Genomic DNA, 8,650 nt, shown 5'->3' with positions numbered 1-8,650 from the left:
AGCATAATAGAAATCAAGAAACACAATCTCATGTTGAGCTTGTATGTTAATATTTAGGCAGAATAAGAATTTTCCTACAATAGCATAATGCGTTGTTGTTTTAAATGAAAATCACAAACATCTTATTTTACCAATAAGGACTTGGGAGCCAGGTGATGGGGTGAAAACCTGCTTGCTCAGAGACAGAGAAAACATCCTGCTGAACTTCCTACTCAGCTCACATCCTGATGGAAAAGGCTCTCTCAAAGGGCTCACTAGTTCAGCTGACAGCCCAGAGGGAAAAGGTGAAAAATCCCATGTCCAAAGCCTTGCTAGCTTAAAGTCCAAAAAGCCGAAGTCCAAGGAGCTGAAGAGGTCAAAAGCGAAAGATTCCAAGAACTAGAAGCCAATGATCGCCTTCTACTTCCACACACTGTCTTGAAAACCCCTCAACTCAAAGTTTCACCTATTCTTTATTCCTTGTCATTTGGTTTCTTGTTCTACCTCTTTACAAGGGTTAACTTTATTAAATCCTGGGTACAGAAAGCTCCTGAATTGAAGGTGTGTGTTAGTGCTCAACTGCACCAAACAAAAGACAGGTTTTTACTGTTCACGATCTCAGGGATCACAATGGGAAATCTGCAACATTTCCCCCATTTTGTCTAAATAAAAATGTTTTCTCTAGCAACAATAAGCTATTACTATTTGGTAAAAAAATGTATTCATAATTTCTAATCCATTAGTATTTGGCCACCTTGGAGAATGTATTCTAAATCTATCCTTATCTTGGTGAGTCCAAAGTTCTATACCTAAATAATTTTATATCAAAATTTGCATTGCTGATCCAAAACCATCTTTAGACCTAAAACATCCTCTGAAATCCTAAACAATTTAAGATTAATTGTAAAATGATAACTATTTAGTATTAAACCCCATTAGAGACTTGAAAAGATAAGTATTGTCTGAATAAACAGGGAGTGCAGAGCAAGCCGCTTCCAAAACTATAGAAATGACAGATACTTATGGCTGCCCAGACAGTCATCCAAGTTATCTCTATAACACTAGAGCAACATCTCTTGCCTTCTAGTTCAGAATATCTGACTGACATTACTGTGAGGCAGGCTTTATGAAGGACTTGGCTACCTTGTCCTTGCAAAGTTTGGCAGTCGATTTTCCTGCATCCAGTTTGTCCAGTATTCTGTCTGCAGTAGAAGCAAGGACAATTCTTTCCCAGTGGCTTGCTTGACACAGTGAGGTCATCAGCTACAGGTGAATTTATTTTTGATGATCATATCTTCTTCAAAGACAAAGAGGGTGCTGCTAAGAACTGACACGTCTCATTGTCAATAAACTCTCAAATTAATAGGACCTCTTTAAATGCCATATTATATACATCTTTGAGGTTTGTGAAGACCATCTGTCTATCTCTAGTTTATCTGAATTACTAGTTTCTAGATATATACTGACTAACCTAGAAAACTAGTACTTAACAAACCACAAGTTTGACTGACTATTAGTTCACTGTTTCATTGATGATTCAAGTTTCATTGACTATTAGTCTTAATTATTCTAAACAGTTTGTGATAATAGCTTTCATAAGGACTAGAACACACACTGCATTTTTAAAAATCATATAGGTATAAGACCTTAAAAAGAGTTGATATATAGCATGCTGTAACTAAAAATATAACCTTAATTTTGTATAAATATAAGGATCTTAACAATGTAACCAATTACAATCTTAATTTTGTATCAATATACAAAAATTTATAAGTAGATTCTGTGATCTACCCTATTTTTTGCTATTGTTCTTATATATTTCTATAGCCCCTTTTTGTCTAAATAAAAAGGAAAAATAGTACCTCAAATACAGTAAAACTATTTACAAAAATGAAGCAATTTTTGCTAAGCTTTCCACAATGTCCAGTTTGGGTATATTTCTCAGTCTTAGGATTAAGTATTTTTTAGTTCAAAGTTCTGTAAAATGTTCATCACATGAACTTAGCAATAATTTGTATATTAACCTTCTGAAGTGGACAATCTAGATTTTGGCCAATACTTTTGAGAAAGGATCATGACATCTGTCCTGTGTCCACCAAACCTTCTATTTTTAACACCATTCATTTGTACCATTAATTTAGGTCTGATAATTAACCATTGTTTGTCAGAACACATGTCTTCCAGTACTCCCAAATGGACCTGTTCTTTCTACTGGAGCAGCTTTGTCCTTGAAAAGGGAACAACAACATCTGATTAATTTTATTTCCTACATTAATTTTCATTTCCTTCTTTATATATGCCATGATTTTAATTTCTTCTTTACAGTCCCCATCTATAATACTGGGATACACAATAAAGACTTGAGAAGTTAATCCACTTCTTCCCAAGATTATTCTTACAGTCCCTGAAAGTAAAGGACCATAAGCACCAGTGCTTGTTTTATGACATTCAACCTGTGGGGATAGTGTAAAAGATTTATCTGAGGCCAGATCCAAAGCTGCGCTGCCTTCAGAACATGCATTAAATCACTGATACTTAATCTTTGTTTTTCTGCAAGTTTGTTACATCCTGGCTGACCAGGGCCTTGAGCTAATAGTCCCCTCCTTTTGTTTACCTCATATATCTCTCTTGAATTGACAATCCCTAGACCAATGTTTTTCCTTCCCACAGTGGCTACAGTACCCTGGTAGTCTTGTCATATCACTATCATCATGGCCAGAAGCTCCTTGTTCTCTTCTACCAGTATCAATTACTCCAAAATTAGTGCACCTGTTATTTTGAGGTCTGCAACTTTTAACCTTATAGTTTCTTTGTAAATGGTCAATTTTACCCCAATTAAAGCACTGGGTGTTTTGATATCTGAGGCCTCTAGCTATAATTTGCCCTATAATATTGTTTTTTTGTTTTGTTTTGTTTTGTTCTGGAGAGTTTCTATTAACTGTTTCTCTTACCCATTCATCTACTGGGCTCCTTGTGCTTTTAATGGTTTAATTGCCCTCTTATATTCAGTATTTGCAATATCATATACAATAATCAGTTTTAATGCCTGTCTGGTCTCAGGATCTGGTATGGCTCTATCTAGAGGTGAACCCAATCTCTGTAAGAATTCTGTAAAGGCTTCTCCAGGGCCTTGAAATACCTTAATAAATGAAGTGGTTCTTTTACCAGACTCCTCAACCATGTCACAAGCTCTTAAGGCTGAAACATGACATTGTTCAATTACTACATCATCAGATCAAGCTTGTTCTCTTAAGTCAGCATAATACCTTTCACCAAGCAATTGATCTTTGACAATATTTATCACCCCCCCCCCCATCGTATTTTGCTGTTCTATTCTTGTGGCTTCATTTCTCCACCATGATAACCAGTGTGACTGTTGAGCAGCTTCTAACACTGCTGACACCAATCCCTTCCAATCTTGGGGAATAAGTTTATATTGCCTAGCCCAGTTACTTAACATTTGTTCAACATAAGCTGAATGCATTTCATACTGTATGATAGCCTCTTAAGAATGCTTTAAATCTAGCTTATCTACTGGACGACATGCCATCTCATCATTAGCCTCACCACCATCATTAGCAGGGATATGTTGCACAAAGTCCGGGAAAGCTGATGGTATCTGCATAGCCCTATAGAATTTCTCTATCAGAGCACTTGTCTCCAAAGCCCTTTTGGCCTGTCTGCTTTTCTGTTCCTCTAGAATCTGTACAGCCTCTCTGGCTTCCTATTTTTCTCCAACCTCTTCTGCATGCTGGTGCTCTGATCACCTGCCTGGTAGAGCAGGGCAGGGCAGCAATTGTGGGAAACACTGGCTTTCAGTTACGAGGTGTCTTTCTCTTAACAAAAGCAGGTTTTGTTTTCCAAATGTTTCAAACTCTGCCCACACATTCTCTAGTTGTACAGCTAATTCTGCAATCCTTTCCAGAATGACAAAATGTACTGACTTTTGTGGTTTTAATTTTATATTATCGGTCTTTCTTCCAATCTTCTAAAAAATGTAATACAGTAAAAAGACAAAGAAAAAAACTAAAAATTCCCTCTGTGTATAAATCAGAAAAGAACTTTGCAACAGCAGATGCTATTTTGATGACACCCTGAAAGAGCATTGAAATATCCTTTATCTTCCTCCACAACATTAGAAGTGAAGTTACCCACTATGCCCAAGGCACACTGGGCACCACTGTAGGCTATGCCTTTTCCAAGCCTACTTTATTTGGGGTTCTTTACATGCTTAGATCTCCCTTCTCATCCACCTACCCTGGACAGGAGAGAAAGGAGGTTTATGGGAACAGGAGAAGTAGACCTTGCTGAATTCAGTTCCCCTAGCATGGTCAGCAGGATTTCAGCAGACCAGCCATTCCACCAAAGTTGCTGCTGATTAAGGAGAATAAGAATGAAGCCTTCTGGGTATCAGTTCCATGGGGCGATTCTCCTGGAGTAATTCTCAGGAGTCTAGCAGATCTATCTGACAGAGGAAGCCTCACTGTCAACGGACTGAACCTGGAGGTCTCCACCGAGGAGATTGCTGTCACCAGTGTTGAAACTCCATGGGCAGGAACCTCCAACCTCTCACTCCCGTTTCCTCCTCCCCTAGATGGTCATTTTTGCAATTCAATGCCCTGTCTGGAATGCAGGCCCCTGTCTTGTGTCTTGGGCTGATACTTTCTCCTCTGATTCTATCTCAGAGGTTTTTCAGTTTGCAGAGCCAAAGTCTCAGTGGGGTGCCATCCCTGAGACTATTTTTACCCTGGGCCCAGACTAAGGCAAGATTACATTCTCCTCACAGGCTAATATCCAAAATATATAAAGAACTCAAGAAATGAAACACCACCAAACCAAATTATCCAAGTAAGAAAAATAGTGTATAGAGCTAAACAGAGAATTCTCAACAAAGGAATATAGTATGGCTAAAAACACTTAAAGAAAAGCTTGATGTCCTTAGTTATGAGGGAAATGCAAATCAAAGCAACTCTGAGATTTCATCTTTTTTTTTTTTTAGCACTTTTTATTATATTTCTTTTTTTACACAAACATGTATAATATTACACACAAATAAAATAAACTACACACAGTAAGAAGAACCACAAAACAACCAGGAATTATAAAACTGTTACATTCACTACGTTTTGGCTGTTTGTATTTGGCAACCTTGAAGAAAACATCTTTCCTATCTTCGTGAGTCTAAAATTCTGAATGTAAATCAATATCTATCATATCTCATGTCTATCAACTTAAAATATCTATCTTGACCTAAAAGCACCTTAACCCCTAAACAACTAGGCTTAATTGTAAGACTAAACTATCATGTTTTACCTGTCAGAACAGTAAGAATAAAAACCTCAAGTCACAGCACAAACTTGTGAGGATGTGGTGAAAGGGGTAAATGCCTCCATTGCTGGTGGGAGGGCAAACTTGTACAGCCACTTTGGAAATCAATCTGGTGCTTTCTCAGAATATTGGGAATAGTTTTACATCAAGACCCAACTATGAGACACCTAGTCACATACTTGAAAGATGCTCCACATGCAACAATGACATTGTTCAGCTATATTCATAGCAGCTTTATTCATAGTAACCAGAATCTGGAAACAAACTAGATGTCCTTCAACCAAAGAATGGATAGAGAAACTGTAGTACATTTACACAATGGAATACTATTCAGCTGTTAAAAAAAACAAGGAAATCTTGAAACTTGCAGCAAATAGATGGAACTAGAAAGATCATCCTGGAGTGAAATAACTCAGACCCAGAAAGACATGCCTGCTATGTACTCACTTTCGAGTGGATATTAGCCCAACATAGCAGGGCCTCGGGACAGATGCTGGGACTTGCAGCAGGAGCCTGGGAGGAGTGTTGAGTGTTCTATGGTAGAATGGGGGGATGGCAGGACCCAGAGTGGTCAAGAACCCTACAGGGACACCATCAAAGCCAGCATATGTGGACCTATGTGGTGCTGCACAAACTGATGTCACCAACAAAGGAAAATGCATGTGGAATACCTAGACCCCTGTTCAGATATAGCTGATGGGCAGCTCATTTCCGCTCTTGGCTTGAGAGAGGACTGCCTCTGACATGAACTCTGGTGCCACCATTTGATCACTTCTCCCTGGTGGGGTGGCCCTGTGGGCAGACAGAGGAAAGGGTGCAGGCTATTTTGATGAGACCTGATAGGCTATGGTCAGACAGTGGGTGAGGCGGGCCCCTCCAGTCAGATATCTAAGGGAGGGGAATAGGGCAGAAGAATGAGGGAAGGTAGGAATTGGGAGATAGGAACCAGGGCATAACAATTTGGGATGTAATATGAATATATTATAATAAAATTTAAAAAGAAAAAAATTCAAATCTCTCACAGTTCTGAAGATTTTGGAACATGTTCAGCTTTACAAATTTAAGTCCGTTTTCTTACTCAGTTTTGATTCGTAATTTTGGAAATTACTTTCATTTTATGTTTTGTGTACAACTGTTTGGCCTACAAATATCTATGTATGCCGCACACATACCTGGTGCCCTTGTAAGCCAAAAGAGGGCAATGGAACCCTAGGGACTGGGGTTATGGTTGGATATGAGCCACCATGTGGATGGTGGAAAACGGAAACTCGGTTCTCAGCAAGAGCCACAAGTATTACTAACTGCTGAGACATCTTTCCAGCCAACCGTATTTAAAGTAGAAGTTAACATGGAAGTATCATGAATGTAATTACTCAGTAACGGTTTGGGCTTCTAGCCATCAAGGAGAAATGTGCATAGCTAACCAAACCAATTCCTGTCGTTCTCTGCCACCTTGGTGTTTGCTGCCTTCGTAAGCATAAGGTTATTATGTAATTTAAATTCTTATTTCTGCACTCCTCATATCTGGTTGCAGCCCTTGTTCTGAGAATTTTCTGTCTCAACTTTGTGTAAACATGCTCCCCAATTGCCCCCTGGTACTCCAATAAGCAGCTTACAGCTAATTGCTGATCAGGGGATAGAATAGGGTTGTCTTCTTGCCAACCTGGGAGAAGGAGGTAGAGGAGCAAGTGGAGGATTCAGCCACAGGAGAGGTCCAGACCACACAGACAGAAGGAGCTGGCGCAGGAAAGCCAGAAAGAGCAAATACCTCTGGGATGTACTCTGGGAGGAAGCCAGATTAGCTTAGAAGGTTAATAGAGTAATAACTGCTCAGTTACTGTGTTTTGAAGCTTACTAATATAATAGAGTCTCAATTATTTGTGTGATACACAGGTTAAGAGGGAAACTGAAAAGGTCTATTCTTGAGTGCCTGGTATTGTTAGTGCAGACTCTTCAATTACTCAATTTTATGATTTAGAATTTTCTGGTACTCCTTCAGCCTTGACTTTGGTTTGTGGCCTTGCTTCTAATTTGTCTTGAGAAAATCCAGGACTATTAGAAATGCCTGTTATTGTGAAATCTCAGATGAATAATTTGCTAAGCGATTGATTTTGACAGGGAAATTAAGATCTAGTTTAGCAAATGCCCACTCACCTTGTGTCTTGAAATTCTGAGCTCAGCAATGACACACCTTGGCCCACTCTTCGGTATCAGCTGATGTTGAGGCCAGCAGCTCCTTAGAGCTCCCATTCATCAGTCAGGATGGGGCCCCAGTAACCTGCAACATCCATGCTATTTACATATTTCTATGTGGTAACAACCACACCAGGAAGGACTGCGGTTAAAGACATCCTGTTTCCTAGAAAAGCCACGGAGACAGGAAACCTGTAGTGACAAGACTGGTACCTTATGCCCACCCTCCCCACAGCCCTTCCTTCACTCTGCCAAACTTTTTTCAAAAGCCTGAAACAAAAAGGCAGATGTCAACCTGCCATCAAGATTCCCTCCTCTTGTGCAGTGCTGTTGATGGCTTAACTGAATCACAGCGCCTTTGCACGGCTCTCTGGAGCTCCCGGTCCCACAGCAGGTCACAAGCTTCTCTCTCTTTGAAACAAATGTGCTGTCTGAGCGGTTCATTCATCAAAGACGTAAGGCAGAAACCTGGAGTTGGCTTCTGATTCGGGGAGCTGTGGTGACTCGTCTTTGCCCCAATGCCAAGGCCTCCTCAGGGAAGTGTCACCCCTCTCCAGTGGAGTCTGTGTGACAAATACTACACAGGCCTGAGACTAAGACCCCCAATGAGGGGAGAGTCTCCTGGATTGGGGTTGATATTCCTGACAGTAGAAATCTGATTGCAGTTTTTTCCTTCTCTCATTGCGGGGAGCTATTTTCTACCCTCTACCCTATTTCTTAAAGCTTCCTTTCTTAAAACTTCACTCCCAATTCAGGACCTTTTTACGCTGGAATGCAGTCCGGGACCGACTGTTCAAGCTTAAAGTTCACCGTCAAGCTCTGCTGGCCTTCTCCACTTATCAAAGAGACATAGCTAAGAATTAGCCATTCCATTTGGTACTACCTTGTGACATTTACCAAGAAACGGAGTGTTTTAAAAAAAACTATCTTGATTCCCGTAATCTCACCACTAGGTGCTGGGCAAAATAATTAGCAAGAGAATGCTGACCTTTGATGAGGAATGCCAATTACTTAGAATGATGACATCTTTTACTGTGCATTTAAAGTCATAATTCAAATTATGACAACACCATCTGTACCTGTACCATGTATTCTTGATTGCTCACTGACTCTTTTGAACCTACACCACGGAAACTGTAACCACAACAAC

The sequence above is a fragment of the Acomys minous genome (assembly GCF_964271855.1).
Source record: "Acomys minous genome assembly, chromosome: 2".
Taxonomy (NCBI): Eukaryota; Metazoa; Chordata; class Mammalia; order Rodentia; family Muridae; genus Acomys; species Acomys minous.
This window is presented reverse-complemented; position numbering follows the sequence as displayed.